Source organism: Bombina bombina, chromosome 1, assembly GCF_027579735.1.
Source record: "Bombina bombina isolate aBomBom1 chromosome 1, aBomBom1.pri, whole genome shotgun sequence".
Classification (NCBI taxonomy): domain Eukaryota; kingdom Metazoa; phylum Chordata; class Amphibia; order Anura; family Bombinatoridae; genus Bombina; species Bombina bombina.
In genome coordinates this window covers 1457052873-1457070281 of record NC_069499.1, presented here as the reverse complement: position 1 = coordinate 1457070281, position 17409 = coordinate 1457052873, and the positions used below count along the sequence as shown (strand labels likewise).

Here is a 17409-nt window from a genome sequence, read left to right as displayed (position 1 = left end):
GTGTGCAGTATGGCGTACTGGGTAGTGAGAGTAATTCTCCTGTTGGGAGTTGGTCACAAGCCTGCAACTGGTATTGCAGGGACTTGTCCCTTAGTCGCCTCCTGTGGGTTGTCGTTATCTTCCTATTAGATATCAACTGCTGTTGCTTGCACAGCACTGAATGTGCTCTCTACTTGAAGCAGAATATCTGCAGCTGTAGATAGGAGTATAAAAGGATATTTTTACTCTCAATAATTATGGATGTAGACCCTCTCTTTCTCTAGATGGTTGAAGAAATTAGTCCCCAAGGGCTACCCCCAGAAGGCAGACCCTGGTATAATTGCATAAAGAGCTCTTAGACACGATGATCATCCAGCCATGACTGCAAAGGAATGACAGAAGTCGGAGAGTGTAAGAAATGCCAGATGGCAGAAATAGGGCCTGAACGAAATATCTTCCAGGTAAGTCGCTATTATAATTAATATAAAGATATAAAGATAAAAATAAAGAGTTCTGATTACAGCCAAAAGAGTTCCCGAGAACTTTGTGAACATGCAGGGAATAACAGTCAACCCAAATAGAAAGACAACCAATTGAAATGCTTGTTCTGAAAAGAGCATCTGAAGAACTAAAAATACTCCATGTGAGTTGGAATATTAGGCATGCCTCCTTCTGATCTATAATCAGCTAGTAGGATGATCTCTATTTTGAAAGAAGAAACCCTCATTCATGTTTTACTAATCACACTTTATTTGTGCATGGTCTTATGACATCAGTTGACAGGGGGAGATGCAAAACAAAATCCAAAGCAAACAAACAAAATAAAGATTCCATAATTTAATACTTTTTCTGTTCTTTTTAAAATAAACATAGCTACTTCTGCTGCCTCTGTCAAGCCCCCTCTCCCCTACAGTTTTTTTTTTGTTCGTTTTTTTTTTAACTTCTTTTTATTGAGAATCTTTGCACAGTACAAAATACTTTACAATGATACAATATATTTAACAATGTTGTATTGATCTTGACATTTTATCTGTTCTGTATAGGTTCTCGGTTTTTACAGTTTCGTAATAAACTTTAACATTTAAACAAAAGTATTTGATGTGTCTCCTTTATCTGGTAGAATTTAAGCATGTGTCTTGCCTGTTGATTAAGTGGTTTCATTATTAATTATGTATGTCATCTTGTATAATGTGTCCATTATAGTCCAGTGTGTTTTGAGTGTTTATTTCTCGCTATTGTCTATTTGAGTTAGCATATTTGCCTTGGGTGGTAAGGACGTTAGGTATGGATGAGTCTAGTTGTAGAATGGTGTTTTAGGTATTGTTCCCAAATAATTTGTGATTCAATAAAATAATCCCTTGTATTAAATCTATATTCTTCCAATTCTATTTAGTCTGTGACCTTCTGTCTCCACGTGGTCAGGTTAGGGGCTTCATCTGATTTCCAGTTCTTTGCAATGAGGACCTATTGCACTATTTATCATTATCCTGAATAAGGGTTTGTAACTTTTAGAGGGAAGTTTAGTGTGCTTATTAAGTAGCCAGATTAGGGGGTCTAGGGGGAGAGTAATCTGGAATATTTCTTCAATCTCTTTAACTATATCCCTCCAATATAAATTAATCTGAGAACACCACCACCACATGTGTCCCATCCCACTTCCTACATGTCCACATCTCCAGCATTGATTACTACATGAAGGGTATAGTTTGTGAAGTCTTCTGGGGGTGAGGTACCAACTGTGAAGTATTTTGTAATTAAGTTCTAATATAGAGGCTGAGGATGATTTGGTATTGCAGAATATACTGAAGGCTGTTTGCGGAAGTATAATGACCCCTAATTCTCTCTCCCAGTATTCAATAGAGTGCAGTAAGTTGCCTGGTGGGGGGAGGGTTATGAGTTTATGGATTGTGGATAGTGTGTGTTTGATAAGTGGGTTTGAAGTATATAGTTTCTCTAAATTGGTAAGGGGACGGGTCATATTATTATTGTGTTTGTGTGTTGTTAAGTAGTGATGTGTTCTACTATAGGTGAACCAATTGTGAGCCCAGGAAAAGCCTCTCTCTTGTAGTTGATTTTGTGTGCATATGGCGTCATCATTTGTTAGTTGATGTAAAGCTATGTCTAATTCGAAGAATTCGGGTCAATGTGTATCCCTAGGTTATTTAGAGAAAATTCGCTATTGTATACTTGAGAGGTTAATGAGGATGGCCTTGAGGATATGCATGGGTTTCTTCTATTCACTACTTCCCATAAGTGGGTTGTTTCTCTGGTAATGGGGTTGAAAATAAGTTTACTTGTTAAAATTTGGATGCCAACATATGGTTGCTAAATTTACCCCCGAGTTTAGGTTTTCTTCTAATTCAATCCAACATTTCTGGTTTTTATTAATCCTCCAATCCAAGATACGTTGGAGAAATATAGATGTTCTGTATGTTTCTATGTCAGGGAAACCCAATCCACCTTGGTTTTTAGAGCGCATCATGATTAGTCTGTTGATTCTAGGGTGTTTTACTTTCCATATAAATTAGCTAAATAATCGCTGAACCTGTGTAGTGTATCTTGGGGGTATAGGGATAGGAAGGGTCTGTAGAATATAAATGAGTCTAGGGAAGGCTTTCATTTTAATGGTGTTAATACGACCCATCCATGTAATGTTTTTGTCATTCCTGGAGGACAGGTCACGTGATAAAAGGTGTCTTATTAGGAATGTAATTTAATCTATATACAGAATCAAGGTCTTCTGCTAAGAAGACGCCTAAATATTTTAAGGAGTCTTTGCACCATCTAAATGGGCAGTTATTTTTTATCTGGTTTTCAATGTGTGGGGTGAGCGAAACTCCAAGAATCTCTGATTTTGTTTGGTTAATCAAGAAATGTGTGAGTTTATTAAATTGGTCTATTTCTTTTAATAAGGGGGGAATTAATTTCTCGGGGTTGGTTAAAGTAAATAAAATATTGTCAGTGAACATGGACAACTTATAAACCTGGTTACCAATTGTTATTCCTGATATTTCCTAATCCCTTCTGATTTTAGCGGCTAAGGTTTCCAGCATGCAAGCAAATAGCAAGGGGGATATAAAGGACAACCTTGTCTGGTTCCATTGGGGATGTGAAAAGGGGGAGAAAGGATGCAATTAAGGGATATAAGGGAACTGGGGGAATCGTAAAATGCAAAGATTCTATGTAACATGGTATCACCGATGCCAAATGTCTGGAGGGTTGACTTTAGGAATGACCATCTAACCCGGTCAAATGCCTTTTCGGCATCGGTTGAAAGCTATATAGTTGGTATTCTCTTTTTCCTAGCAAGTAACATTAGATGGAGATAACGCACAGTATTATCTTTTGCTTCCCTATTAGGAACCAAGCACACTTAATCTTGGTGAATTATTTGTGGGAGAATTAAATTAAGCCTATTTGCTATTATTTTCGATAATATTTTGACATCCGAGTTCAACAATGAAATTGGACGGTAGTTAGGAATTTTCTTTGTGGGCTTTTTTGGCTTAGGGATTTCTGTTATATGGGCTTGGAGGACAGAGGAGGGAAAGGATTTACTGTTGTCTACATCTTGGAAGTAGGTTAAGAGATGAGGGGCTAGGATATTGCTAAATTTGGAAAAGTATACATTTCCAAACCCGTCTTATCCTGGGGCTTTACCAGAGGGGAAAGAGGAAATGGCAAGTTGGAGTTCTTTAAGAGTAAATGGGGAGTCCAAATCATTTTTTTGCTCTGTGGTGAGGGAGGGAAGGTTTAATTCGGAGAGTTAATTGAGAGTTTCGGTTGAGTTAGAGGGTGGTGAGTTCCGGTCTAAGTTATATAACTGTTAATAGTATATTTTAAATTTGTCTGCTATGTCTCTGAAGGAAGACCACTTATTACCCTTCATATATGTAATGTTCATAATATAACGTTTATTACTTTTCTGCTTTAGTTGCCTAGCCAGGATTTTTCCATTGCTTTGTTAGCACCTTCATAATATATATATATATATATATTTTTTTTTAAAGGAACAGAGCTTTTCTTTTTGCTTCTGTTCTTAAGTATATACTTAATTGACTCCTTTTATGCTCTATACTACCCACCAGGGAGTGATTTTTGGGGAATTGTGTATTTCTTGTAGTTTATTTAGGTCTTCCAACAGTGATCTGTTCTTTTTTTTTGGCTGCTCCTAATGCTATAAATTCCCCTATAATCACGCATTTATGGGCCTCCCATACGTGTTGTGAGTCTACCTCAGTTGTGTTATTTAGTCTGAAATATTCTTCTATCTTCTCAACACTTTATGGCAGATATGACGAGTAACTGGCTTACAAGCTTGAATCAGAGTGTCGATAACACTCTCAGAGAACCCTCTCTTTGCTAAGACTACGAGTTCAATCTCCACACAGTCAGCCTCAGAGAATCTAGATTTTGATGAACAAAGGGGCCCTGCATCAGCAGATCTCTGCGACAAGGTAATCTCCACTGAGGAGATAAGGACATCCTCACCAGATCCACAAACCACGTCCTTCACGGCCACGATGGGACAATCAGAATCACTGATGCTCGCTCATGCTTGATGCAAGCCACTACGCGATGGAGAAGCGGTAGTGGAGAAAGAAGATATACGAGTCTGAACCTCCATGGTACTGATAGGGCATCTATCAATTACGCCTGAGGATCCCTCGACCCGTACCTGGGTAGCTTGGTATTGAGGCGGGATGACATGAGATCTATCTCCGGCGTCCCCCACTCGCTGCATATCTCTGCTAACACCTCCGGGTGGACAGACCATTCCCCTGGGTGAAAAGATTGCCTGCTGAGGAAGTCTGCTTCCCAGTTGTCCACACCCGGAGTGTGGATCGCTGACAGCGTACATCTGTAAGTCTCCGCCCACTCTAGTATATGAGATACTTCTATAAATCGCCAAGGAACTTCTCGTTCCCCCCTGATGGTTGATGTAGGCAACCGAGGATATATTGTCCAATTGGAATCTGATAAACTGGGACGAACCCAGAAGGGGCCAAGCCCTCAAGACATTGAAGATTGCCCGGATTGCCAGTATATTGATCGGAAGGGAGGACTCCTCCTGAGTCCACAGCCCTTGTGCCTTCTTGGCACCCCAAACGGCTCCACAGCCAGAAAGGCTTGCGTCCGTAGTCACAATCTCCCAAGAAGGTGCCTTGGGACAGATGATCTGGAAAGAGCCACCAAGAGAGTGATTCTCTCGACAAGTTGTCCAGCACAATCTGTTGAGGCAGATCTGAATGGTCGCCGTTCCATTGTCTCAGCATGCAAAGTTGTAAGGGTCTGAGATGGAATCTGGCAAAAGGAATGATGTCCATACAGGACACCATAAGTCCGATCACATCCATACACTGAGCCACTGAGGGTCTCAAGGAGGCCTGGAGGGCAAGACATGCAGTAGTTAGCTTGCCACGTCTCTAATCTGTGAGGAATATTCTCATAGATATGTAATCTATTATAGTCCCCAGGAAATTCACCCTTGTACTTGGAATAAGAGAACTCTTTTCCAAGTTTATCTTCCATCCATGTGATCAAAGAAGACTGAGAATGTTCTTCCACTAGACGAAAAGGTGGTGTCTGCACCAAGATATCGTCTAGGTAAGGCGCTACTGCAATACCTTGTGTTCTGGTAACAGCTAGAAAAGCCCCCAGAACCTTAGAAAATATCATTGGAGCAGTAGCTAGGCCAAACGGAAGTGCTATGAACTGGAAGTGCTGGTCCAGAAAGGCAAACCTCAGGAACTGAAAATGTTCCCTGTGAATCTGAACGTGAAGGTATGCATCCTTCAGGCCTATGGTGGTCATAAACTGTACTTCTTGAACCAGAGGATAAACTGACCGTATTGTCTCCATCTTGAAAGAGGGAACACTCAGAAACTTGTTTAGTTACTTTAAGTCAAGAATTGGACGAAAAGTTCCCTCCTTTTTTGGAACCACGAAAAGGTTTCAATAAAACCCCAAACCTCTTTCTGCTGTAGGTACCGGGACAATTACTCCTAGAGAGGAGAGATCCCATACGCAACCTAAGAAGGCAGCCTTCTTTTCTGGTCTTGTAGACAGACTGGAGACTAGGAATCTGCCCCTGGGCGGATAAGACTTGAATCCTATCCTGTATCCTTGAGATACAACCTCCAGGACCCAAGGATCCTGTACATCCTGGAACCAAGTGTCTGAAAGAAGAGACAGTCTGCCCCCTACTTGATCAGATCTCGGTGGGCTTCTTAGTCTGTTTGGACTTATTCCAGGACTGAGCCGGCTTTCAAGTACTCTTGGGCTGCTCGGACTTGGATAAGGATTGCTGTTGTGATTTGTAGGAACGAAAATGAGACAATTGCCGTCCCTAAGGTCTATTCTTCTTATCCTGCGGTAGGAAAGCACCTTTCCCACCGGTAACCATAGAAATAATGGAGTTCAACCCTGGACCAAATAAAATTTTCCCCTTGAAAGAAAGAGAAAGGAGTCTAGATTTAGAAGTCATATCCGCAGACCGAGACTTCAATCAGAGAGCCTGGCGGGCTAGGACTGCAAAGCCAGAAGCCTTTGCATTTAGGCAAATAATCTGCATACTCGCGTCAAAGATGAAAGAGTTGGCAATTCTCAGAGCCTTAATTCTCTCCTGAATATCCTAGAGGGGAGTCTCCACCTCAATGAGTTCCGACAGAGAGTCGCACCAGTAGGTAGCTGCTCCAGCAACCGCGGCTACAACTGCCGCTGGTTGAAATAAAAACCCTGTATATTGAAACAGCTTCCTCAGAAAAGTTTATATTTTCTGATCCATAGGCTCTCTAAAAGAAGAACTATCCTCCAGAGGGATAGTAGTACACTTAGCCAGCGTAGAAATAGCGCCATCCACAATGGAACCCCACAAATCTAATTGAGAGTCAGGGACCAGGAATAATATTTTAAAAGTAGATTAAAAGTTCCTATTCTTTCCCATTAGTTACTAATAATATCTTAACTGGCACAGGAAAAGTCAGAGGGACCTTCCGGTCTTGCTAAACCCTGTCTAATTTAGGGATCTTAGGTTACTCAGGTAGTATAGCCTCTGGAATCTCTAGCATAGACAGAACCTCTTTAATAAAAAAACGCAGATGCTCAATTTTAAATCTAAAGGAGGGTTCCTCCGCTGAAGGAGGTTTAGAAACTGAAGTCTTCGACTCAGAAAGTTCACCCTCTGAAGCTACAGAGGTTAATTCATCCTCAGATAGCTGTGACATAGTAGCTAGATCCGACAAATATTTAGATAACTTGAGGTCAGGAGAACTATTTTAACCTTTCTCTTACGTTTGCTAGAGCAAAGTAAGGCACTCAGGGCCACAGACTCCGCCGATTGTAACTTCGCGGTAAAGTCCGCCGGAAAAAAAGCCCCCTCCAGATGGAGGATTAGTTGAGCCACGGGGAACTGCATGTGGAGCAGGTAGTGTAGAAACTGTAGTAATCTCTCAGGACACAGATTCCTGAGAGGTAGACAGCTCAGAAGGGCTAATGGCACTATGAGTATTAGCAGGCTTGTCTACCTTCTTAGACTTTAGAACAGTGCTTAGGCAAATGGAACAAAATTGAGCAGGCGGGCAAACCACAGCCTCCTCACAATATAAACAGAAATTATTAATCAGTATAGAAGGAGCAGAATCTTCTAATGTAGTATCAGAGTCCTCCATAGCTTTGTATATACCCACAGAAGGATCATCAAAATGTAAACATTTTTATTCAAAAAACGGCACCTTTATAATCCCAATGGCTGTGGCACTCACCACTTCCTAGACCCAGACAGCTAACAGTGAAAACACTCTCCTTAGTAGTGATGTCCGCAGCAGGATCTAAAAGGAAAAGACTGCACCCAGTCACGTGGAGCGTAGGACAAGACTTCCCCTGCTATGAAAAAGGCGCTAAGCTATTATGAGCTGCGCAACATTCAAAAACAAAAGTGAAACCTGTTTGTTCCAAGCCAAAAGCACACAGTCTATGAGCCCAAAAAAACTCACATTAAAGCAGTTATAAATAACCCCAAACTGTTCAAATAATCTCCCTGCAGGAGATATTAACCCTTGATCCTATCGAGGCATAAAGGAGCCACACTGTGACCCTGTAAAAAATGTATATAAAAAACGGTTTTACCCTCCAGGATCCATGCTGTGGAACAGGAACAGCCTTTTAAGTGTGACAGTCTTGCAGCGACGCTTCTGACATGGACTTGAGTGTGTAACAGCAAGCAGTGAAACTCGTCAACACTGATTGCTCAGGAGTTGTTAGGCGACAGTCTGGATGGGTTCACAGAAAAACTTTCCCTGCATCTCCAGACTCTAACTTTCATCAATACTCTCACTGAGAGGTTGACATGATTACTTAAAACTTCAGTCCTTTCTTGAAGGGAACATACCCACTACAGGACTATCCAAATCTTCTGCCACTTCCTATAGTGACGAAAGGCAAAGAATGACTGGGGGATAGGGAAAGTGGGAGGGAAATCTAAGCCTTTGGCTGGGGTGTCTTTGCCTCCTCCTGGTGGCCAAGTGTTGTATTTCCCAACAGTAAGGAATTAAGTTGTGGACTCTCTCTGCCTTATGGAAGGAAATACTGTGTCACTACCCAGTACTCCATAGCCCCTTTGTCCAAGTCCTGAAAATTACTTGATGGGGGTAACGGGTCTCACATAGGTCTGAGAACCCCTATCAATGTAGATTCTGGAACAAACCTAATCTTCACCTACTCCTGGAAGGCAAAGAATAACGATGAGCTGTACAGGGAGGTCGGAGGGTTTAAAAACTCGCTTTTTGGGGTATCTTTGCCACGTCCTAGTGGCGGGAATTCAATCTTGTGGACTCTCACAACCTTATGAAAGAAATGGGTTTCTCAAAATTTGTCTTGAGCGGAAATCACTGTACAATTTCTGCTATTAACATTCCAAAGGTGAACAAATAGAAGGCAGAATTACCTCAGTTGACCATCTTCATTCCAAAGTATGGTCTATACATCAGGAGGTTTTCAATCAAATTGTAAGGCTATAGGGTTTTACAGTCATAGGACCTTAAGCCTTTCCTCCCAAAACACAAGCTTCCCAGATTCTATGCCAGATCCAGGGATCCACAAGCAGACATTGTGGATGCTCTAGCAGTATACGTTTTTCTTTTAGTCTAGCAGGTTAGCACACATTTTTCCTTAAACTGTTATTCTTCTTCATCAGTAATTCTAGCAGAACTTTGTATGCACATCTAGTCTAGATTTCTTTCTTGGACAACTACTCTTGTTGCAAGGTCCATTTTTCCATCAAAATCTCAAGGTTCTCAGTTTAATGGATTAGATCCATTTAAACTTGAGTGTGTACTTTTAAAAACAGAGGTTTCTCAGATGCAGTATTGGAAACTTTGATCTGACCAACAAATCTTGTTACTAGAAAAAATTACCACAAAGTCTGAAAAGTTTTTCTTTCTTGGTGTAATAATATGGAATTTTGTTGGCACTCTTAGAATTCTAAGAATCCTTCAGTTTTTTTTTTAATAAACTGGTTAGATAAATATATTCTACAAGCTCTTTGAAAGGTCACATTTTAGCTCTTTCCCTTTTGGGTCAATCTGTCTCTAGTGGTCCAAAATAGGTTGCTTGACCTATAAAACTGTTCATTTCTCAAAATGTACTTATAGAGTAGAGACAAGTCTTCCTGTCCTAATGTCAGGTTTGTGTCTGTACCAACATGAAAGATCATGCTTCACTGTTGCCAATACAATATGTAGTAACATTTTAGACCTCATTGATAATAAAAACAGTTTTTTACAGAAATTATGTTTGATTATTTGTTATGCTCACATTTTATTTATTTTTCATTTGTCTTCCTAATATTATTTAGATGTAATAATTGCATTTAGTATGCACTGTTTTAAGGGCACCTACAGTTGCTGTGTACAACATTCTCTAGGGACATAATTGGCCTAGTTCAATGTGCTTATTAAGGTATCTATGTACCATGGCTTTAAGCGCATGAGAGCTTATAATAGCAACTATTGTTCTTTATGATTTGTTTACTAAGATTTGTAGGATGAGAAACAATGCATAACAAAATTGTAAAAGCAGATTTATTGTATTTTGTTTTGCTGAACGTTATGGCTTAATGTTAATATATTCATGCGCATGATATTACTTGATGTTTGGCAAAGATGCTAATTGAGGCCTTTTTCCTATGGGGTTTTTTTTGTGTTTGTATATCTATGCTTATATTACATCTGTTTATTTCTCAAAACATATGAAAAATAGGCTTTTCCCTATATTTCTACTAGCCTTAGCTTTGTAACCAGTGAAATCTCAAACTCAAATTTTTTACAGTAGAACGCTACCATAGAGGACTTATATCTGTGAAAATTTAAAAGATTCCTATCTGGTCCCCAACCAGAGATAGTTAACTTGACCTGAAATTATCTGCATGCACACTATACTTACCTATTTACCCCCATAATTTAGAACTGAGACCCAAACCCTTCCCATTATAAATTGGCCCTAAATGTGGATCTTGATCGTCACATTAGGACTTAAAGGGATAGTCTAGTCAAACTTAAACTTTTATAGATAGAACATGCAATTTTAAGCAACTTTCTAATTTACTCCTATTATCAATTTTTCTTTGTTCTATTAGTATTTTTATTTGAAAAAGCAAGAATGTAAGTTTAGGAGCCGGCCAATTTTTTATTCAGAACCTGGGTAGCGCTTGCTGATTGGTGTCAAAATGTAGCTTATTTCAGTTCTTTTGACAGACATGAATTTTAGCCAATCAGTGCAAACTCCTAAATAACTCCACAGGAGTGAGCACAGTGTTCTCTATATGGCACACATGAACTAGAACTGTTTAGCTGTGAAAAACTGTCAAAATGCACTAAGAGGTGGCATTCAAGGGCTTAGACATTAGCATATAAGCCTACCTAGGTTTGGCTTTTAACAAAGAATACCAAAACAACAAAACAAATTTGATGATAAAAATAAAATTGGAAAGTTAAAATTTCATGCCCTATCTGAATCATAAAAGTTTAGTTTTGACTAGACTGTCCCTTTAAGCCTGTATTTAATCCAATTTCTTCTCCTTGGAACCTTCATTTGGTATAAAGGATTTTACAGGTTTTTCCTTTTAAACCCATGCATCATATAGATATTCAACTTTTGCATTGTATTATTCCTTTTAGCAGTTTCTTCTGCTAGTAGAGTTTTAGAATTGTCCGTTTTCTCTTGCGAAGTTCCTTATCTTATTTTTTTTATTGTTCTTTGCGCTTTATACAGTGTTTCTCCCTAAGGTAATATCTTTAGAAAATTTCAAATGAAAAGATTGTAGTTCCTTCCTTGTACTCCAACTCAAAGAGTTCTAAAGGAAATTTTTTTTGCATATATCTAGCCACAAGAACCTTTAAACAATCTACTACTTTATTAATTTATCAGGTCCACATCAGGGTCAAAATGTGACAGCTGTTACCCTAGCTTCTGGGCTTAAGAACTTTTCTCATAAGTTTCCACAAATTACTTTAATTGAGTGGAATGAGCAGTAGATGCCATGGGATAGATTTAACAAAGGTCGAGCGGACATGATTTGCTGTAGAGAATCATCTCTGCTCGACCTCGCTAAATGCCGACAGAATATGCTGTCGGTATTTAACATTGCACAAGCATTTCTGGTGAAATGCTTGTGCAATGCTGCCAACTGCTCACTGGTGGTTAATCGACCGCTACCAGGGGCCGTCAATCATCCCGATCTGAGAAGTTAAAGGGACATGAAACCAAAATGTTTTCTTTCATGATTCAGAAAAAGCATGCAATTTTAAACAACTTTCCGATTTACTTTTATTATTTAATTTTCTTCCTTCTCTTGTTATCAGGAGCAGCAAAGAACCTAGGATCTAGCTGCTGATTGGTGACTTCATATGTATACCGATTGTCATTGGCTTAACTAAGTGTTCAATTAGAAAAAAATAGTGCATTGCTGCTCCTTCAACAAATGATACCAAGAGAATGAAGAAAATTTAATAATAGAAGTAAACTGGAAAGTTGTTAAATTGTATGTTCTTGAATTGAAAGAACAATTTTGGATTTCATGTCCCTTTAAGGAGCAGCAGACCTGAAATGATGGGGGTCCGAAGCAACATCCGCTGCTTAATAAATGGACCCCAATGTCTTAGGCATTTAGGAAAGAGGCATCTATGGAACCGATTTGCAAAGCATCAACCTGGTCTTTTTTAACACTTTTTCCTCTAAGTCCTATCATTTTGTTTTTACCTCTTCTCAGGTGATTTTTTGGCAAGAAAGTCCCACAGGCCGCAGTGTTTGGTACATAAGTGCCTGCCTTTTCCCCCCACTACTTTTCTTGTGGACTTCACAGCTTGGTTTTGGATCCCATGTATGACGACTCATGGACCCTCAACACCTTCTCTAAAAAAAACTAAATTTATGTTTACCAGATAAATTAATTTCTTTCATGGTGGTGAAAGTCCACAAGATCTGACCATATTTATAATTTCAATTAGCAGCAGTTCTAGTTTATGCCTAATTAACCGTACTGTGTCTTTTCCTTATTTTCTGTTTCCTTTTCTTCTATATAATTTAGACTGAGATATGCAAAGAGGGATTGGATATTAAAAGCTTGCAGTGTAATGGGTATATTTGCCTATTCATAATAGTCAGGAGTTGAATGCCACGTGTAATGGCTTGTGGACTTTCAACACCATGAAAGAAAACTAAATTTATGCTTACCTGATAAAATTATTTATTTCTTGACACGGTGAGTCCACTGATCATCATCAATTACTGTTGGGAATATCACTCCTGGCCAGCAGGAGGAGGCAAAGAGCACCACAGCAAAGCTGTTAAGTATCACTTCCCTTCCCACAAACCCCAGTCATTCGACTAAGGGAAAGGAGAGAAAGGAAATAACACAAGTTGCAGAGGTGTCTGAGGTTTATAAACAGGGCGGGCCGTGAACTCGCCGTTTCAAGAAATAAATAAATTTATCAGGTAAGCATAAATTTTGTTTTCTTTCTAATGACACGGTGAGTCCACGGATCAACATCAATTACTCTTGGGAATCAATACCCAAGCTAGAGGACACAGATGATAAGGGAGGGACAAGACAGGTAACCTAAACAGAAGGCACCACCGCTTGAAGAACCTTTCTCCCAAAAGAAGCCTCAGCCAAAGCAAAAGTATCAAATTTAGAAAAAGTATGCAGAGAAGACCAAGTTGCAGCCTTGCAAATCTGTTCCACCGAAGCTTCATTTTTGAAAGCCCAGGAAGAAGAAACAGACCTTGTGTAATGAGCAGTGATTCTCTCAGGAGGTTGCTGTCCAGCAGTCTCATATGCCAAACGAATAATACCCTTGAGCCAAAGAAAAACATAATTTATGCTTACCTGATAAATTCCTTTCTTCTGTTGTGTGATCAGTCCACGGGTCATCATTACTTCTGGGATATAACTCCTCCCCAACAGGAAATGCAAGAGGATTCACCCAGCAGAGCTGCATATAGCTCCTCCCCTCTACGTCAGTCCCAGTCATTCGACCAAGAATCAACGAGAAAGGAGTAACCAAGGGTGAAGTGGTGACTGGAGTATAATTTAAAAAATATGTACCTGCCTTAAAAACAGGGCGGGCCGTGGACTGATCACACAACAGAAGAAAGGAATTTATCAGGTAAGCATAAATTATGTTTTCTTCTGTTATGTGTGATCAGTCCACGGGTCATCATTACTTCTGGGATACCAATACCAAAGCAAAAGTACACGGATGACGGGAGGGATAGGCAGGCTCATTATACAGAAGGAACCACTGCCTGAAGAACCTTTCTCCCAAAAATAGCCTCCGAAGAAGCAAAAGTATCAAATTTGTAAAATTTGGAAAAAGTATGAAGCGAAGACCAAGTTGCAGCCTTGCAAATCTGTTCAACAGAGGCCTCATTCTTAAAGGCCCAAGTGGAAGCCACAGCTCTAGTGGAGTGGGCTGTAATTCTTTCAGGAGGCTGCTGTCCAGCAGTCTCATAGGCTAAACGTATTATGCTACGAAGCCAAAAAGAGAGAGAGGTAGCAGAAGCTTTTTGACCTCTCCTCTGTCCAGAATAAACGACAAACAGGGAAGAAGTTTGACGAAAATCTTTAGTTGCCTGCAAGTAGAACTTGAGGGCACGAACTACATCCAGATTGTGTAGAAGACGTTCCTTCTTTGAAGAAGGATTTGGACACAAGGATGGAACAACAATCTCTTGATTGATATTCCTGTTAGTAACTACCTTAGGTAAGAACCCAGGTTTAGTACGCAGAACTACCTTGTCTGAGTGAAAAATCAGATAAGGAGAATCACAATGTAATGCTGATAACTCAGAGACTCTTCGAGCCGAGGAAATAGCCATTAAAAACAGAACTTTCCAAGATAACAATTTTATATCAATGGAATGAAGGGGTTCAAACGGAACACCCTGTAAAACGTTAAGAACTAAGTTTAAACTCCATGGTGGAGCAACAGCTTTAAACACAGGCTTGATCCTAGCTAAAGCCTGACAAAAGGCCTGGACGTCTGGATTTTCTGACAGACGCCTGTGTAACAAGATGGACAGAGCTGAAATCTGTCCCTTTAATGAACTAGCCGATAAACCCTTTTCTAAGCCTTCTTGTAGAAAGGACAAGATCCTAGAGATCCTAACCTTACTCCAGGAGTAACGTTTGGATTCACACCAGTATAGGTATTTACGCCATATTTTATGGTAAATCTTTCTGGTAACAGGCTTCCTAGCCTGTATCAGGGTATCAATAACCGACTCAGAAAAACCACGTTTTGATAAAATCAAGCGTTCAATTTCCAAGCAGTCAGCTTCAGAGAAGTTAGATTTTGATGTTTGAACGGACCCTGTATCAGAAGGTCCTGTCTTAGAGGTAGAGACCAAGGCGGACAGGATGACATGTCCACTAGATCTGCATACCAAGTCCTGCGTGGCCATGCAGGTGCTATTAGAATCACTGATGCTCTCTCCTGTTTGATTTTGGCAATCAATCGAGGAAGCAGCGGGAAGGGTGGAAACACATAAGCCATCCCGAAGTTCCAAGGTGCTGTCAAAGCATCTATCAGAACCGCTCCCGGATCCCTGGATCTGGACCCGTAGTGAGGAAGCTTGGCGTTCTGGCGAGACGCCATGAGATCTATCTGTGGTTTGCCCCAACGTCGAAGTATTTGGGCAAAGACCTCCGGATGAAGTTCCCACTCCCCCGGATGAAAAGTCTGGCGACTCAAGAAATCCGCCTCCCAGTTCTCCACTCCCGGGATGTGGATTGCTGACAGGTGGCAAGAGTGAGACTCTGCCCATCGAATTATCTTTGATACTTCCATCATTGCTAGGGAGCTTCTTGTCCCTCCCTGATGGTTGATGTAAGCTACAGTCGTGATATTGTCCGACTGAAACCTGATGAACCCCCGAGTTGTTAATTGGGGCCAAGCCAGAAGGGCATTGAGAACTGCTCTCAATTCCAGAATGTTTATTGGAAGGAGACTCTCCTCCTGATTCCATAATCCCTGAGCCTTCAGAGAATTCCAGACAGCGCCCCAACCTAGTAGGCTGGCGTCTGTTGTTACAATTGTCCAGTCTGGCCTGCTGAATGGCATCCCCCTGGACAGGTGTGGCCGATGAAGCCACCATAGAAGAGAATTTCTGGTCTCTTGATTCAGATTCAGAGTAGGGGACAAATCTGAGTAATCCCCATTCCACTGACTTAGCATGCATAATTGCAGCGGTCTGAGGTGTAGGCGTGCAAAAGGTACTATGTCCATTGCCGCTACCATTAAGCCGATCACCTCCATGCATTGAGCTACTGACGGGTGTTGAATGGAATGAAGGACACGGCATGCATCTTGAAGCTTTGTTAACCTGTCCTCTGTCAGGTAAATCTTCATTTCTACAGAATCTATAAGAGTCCCCAAGAATGGAACTCTTGTGAGAGGAAAAAGAGAACTCTTTTTTTCGTTCACTTTCCATCCATGCGACCTTAGAAATGCCAGAACTAACTCTGTATGAGACTTGGCAGTTTGAAAGCTTGAAGCTTGTATTAGAATGTCGTCTAGGTACGGAGCTACCGAAATCCCTCGCGGTCTTAGTACCGCCAGGAGGGCACCTAGAATCTTTGTGAAGATTCTTGGGGCCGTAGCCAATCCGAATGGAAGAGCTACAAACTGGTAGTGCCTGTCTAGGAAGGCAAACCGTAGATACCGGTGATGATCTTTGTGGATCGGTATGTGAAGGTAAGCATCTTTTAAATCCACTGTGGTCATGTACTGACCCTTTTGGATCATGGGCAAGATTGTCCGAATAGTTTCCATTTTGAACGATGGAACTCTTAGGAATTTGTTTAGAATCTTTAAATCTAAGATTGGTCTGAAAGTTCCCTCTTTTTTGGGAACCACAAACAGGTTTGAGTAGAACCCTTGTCCTTGTTCCGACCGCGGAACCGGATGGATCACTCCCATTAATAACAGATCTTGTACACAGCGTAGAAACGCTTCTTTCTTTATCTGGTTTGTTGACAATCTTGACAGATGAAATCTCCCTCTTGGGGGAGATAATTTGAAGTCTAGAAGGTATCCCTGAGATATGATCTCTAGCGCCCAGGGATCCTGAACATCTCTTGCCCAGGCCTGGGCGAAGAGAGAAAGTCTGCCCCCCACTAGATCCGGTCCCGGATCGGGGGCTCTCGGTTCATGCTGTCTTTGGGGCAGCAGCAGGTTTCCTGGCCTGTTTGCCCTTGTTCCAGGACTGGTTGGGCTTCCAGCCTTGCCTGTAACGAGCAACAGCTCCTTCCTGTTTTGGTGCAGTGGAGGTTGATGCTGCTCCTGTTTTGAAATTCCGAAAGGGACGAAAATTAGACTGTCTAGCCTTAGCTTTGGCTTTGTCTTGAGGTAGGGCGTGGCCCTTACCTCCTGTAATGTCAGCGATAATTTCTTTCAAACCGGGCCCAAATAAGGACTGCCCCTTGAAAGGTATATTAAGTAATTTGGACTTAGAAGTAACATCAGCTGACCAGGATTTTAGCCACAGTGCCCTACGTGCCTGTATGGCGAATCCTGAGTTCTTAGCCGTAAGTTTGGTTAAATGTACTACGGCCTCCGAAATGAATGAATTAGCTAGTTTAAGGACTCTAAGCCTGTCCATAATGTCGTCTAGCGTAGATGAACTAAGGTTCTCTTCCAGAGACTCAATCCAAAATGCTGCCGCAGCCGTAATCGGCGCGATACATGCAAGGGGTTGCAAAATAAAACCTTGTTGAACAAACATTTTCTTAAGGTAACCCTCTAATTTTTTATCCATTGGATCTGAAAAAGCACAGCTATCCTCCACCGGGATAGTGGTACGCTTAGCTAGAGTAGAAACTGCTCCCTCCACCTTAGGGACCGTTTGCCATAAGTCCCGAGTGGTGGCGTC

At 41.0% G+C, this 17409-nt stretch overlaps 1 protein-coding gene across 2 annotated transcripts in view; it reads right to left on the bottom strand.

The window, feature by feature from the left end:
- The window catches only part of PGS1 (phosphatidylglycerophosphate synthase 1), a 398675-nt gene that overhangs the window by 164293 nt on the left and 216973 nt on the right, over positions 1-17409 (bottom strand). The window lies entirely within an intron of this gene.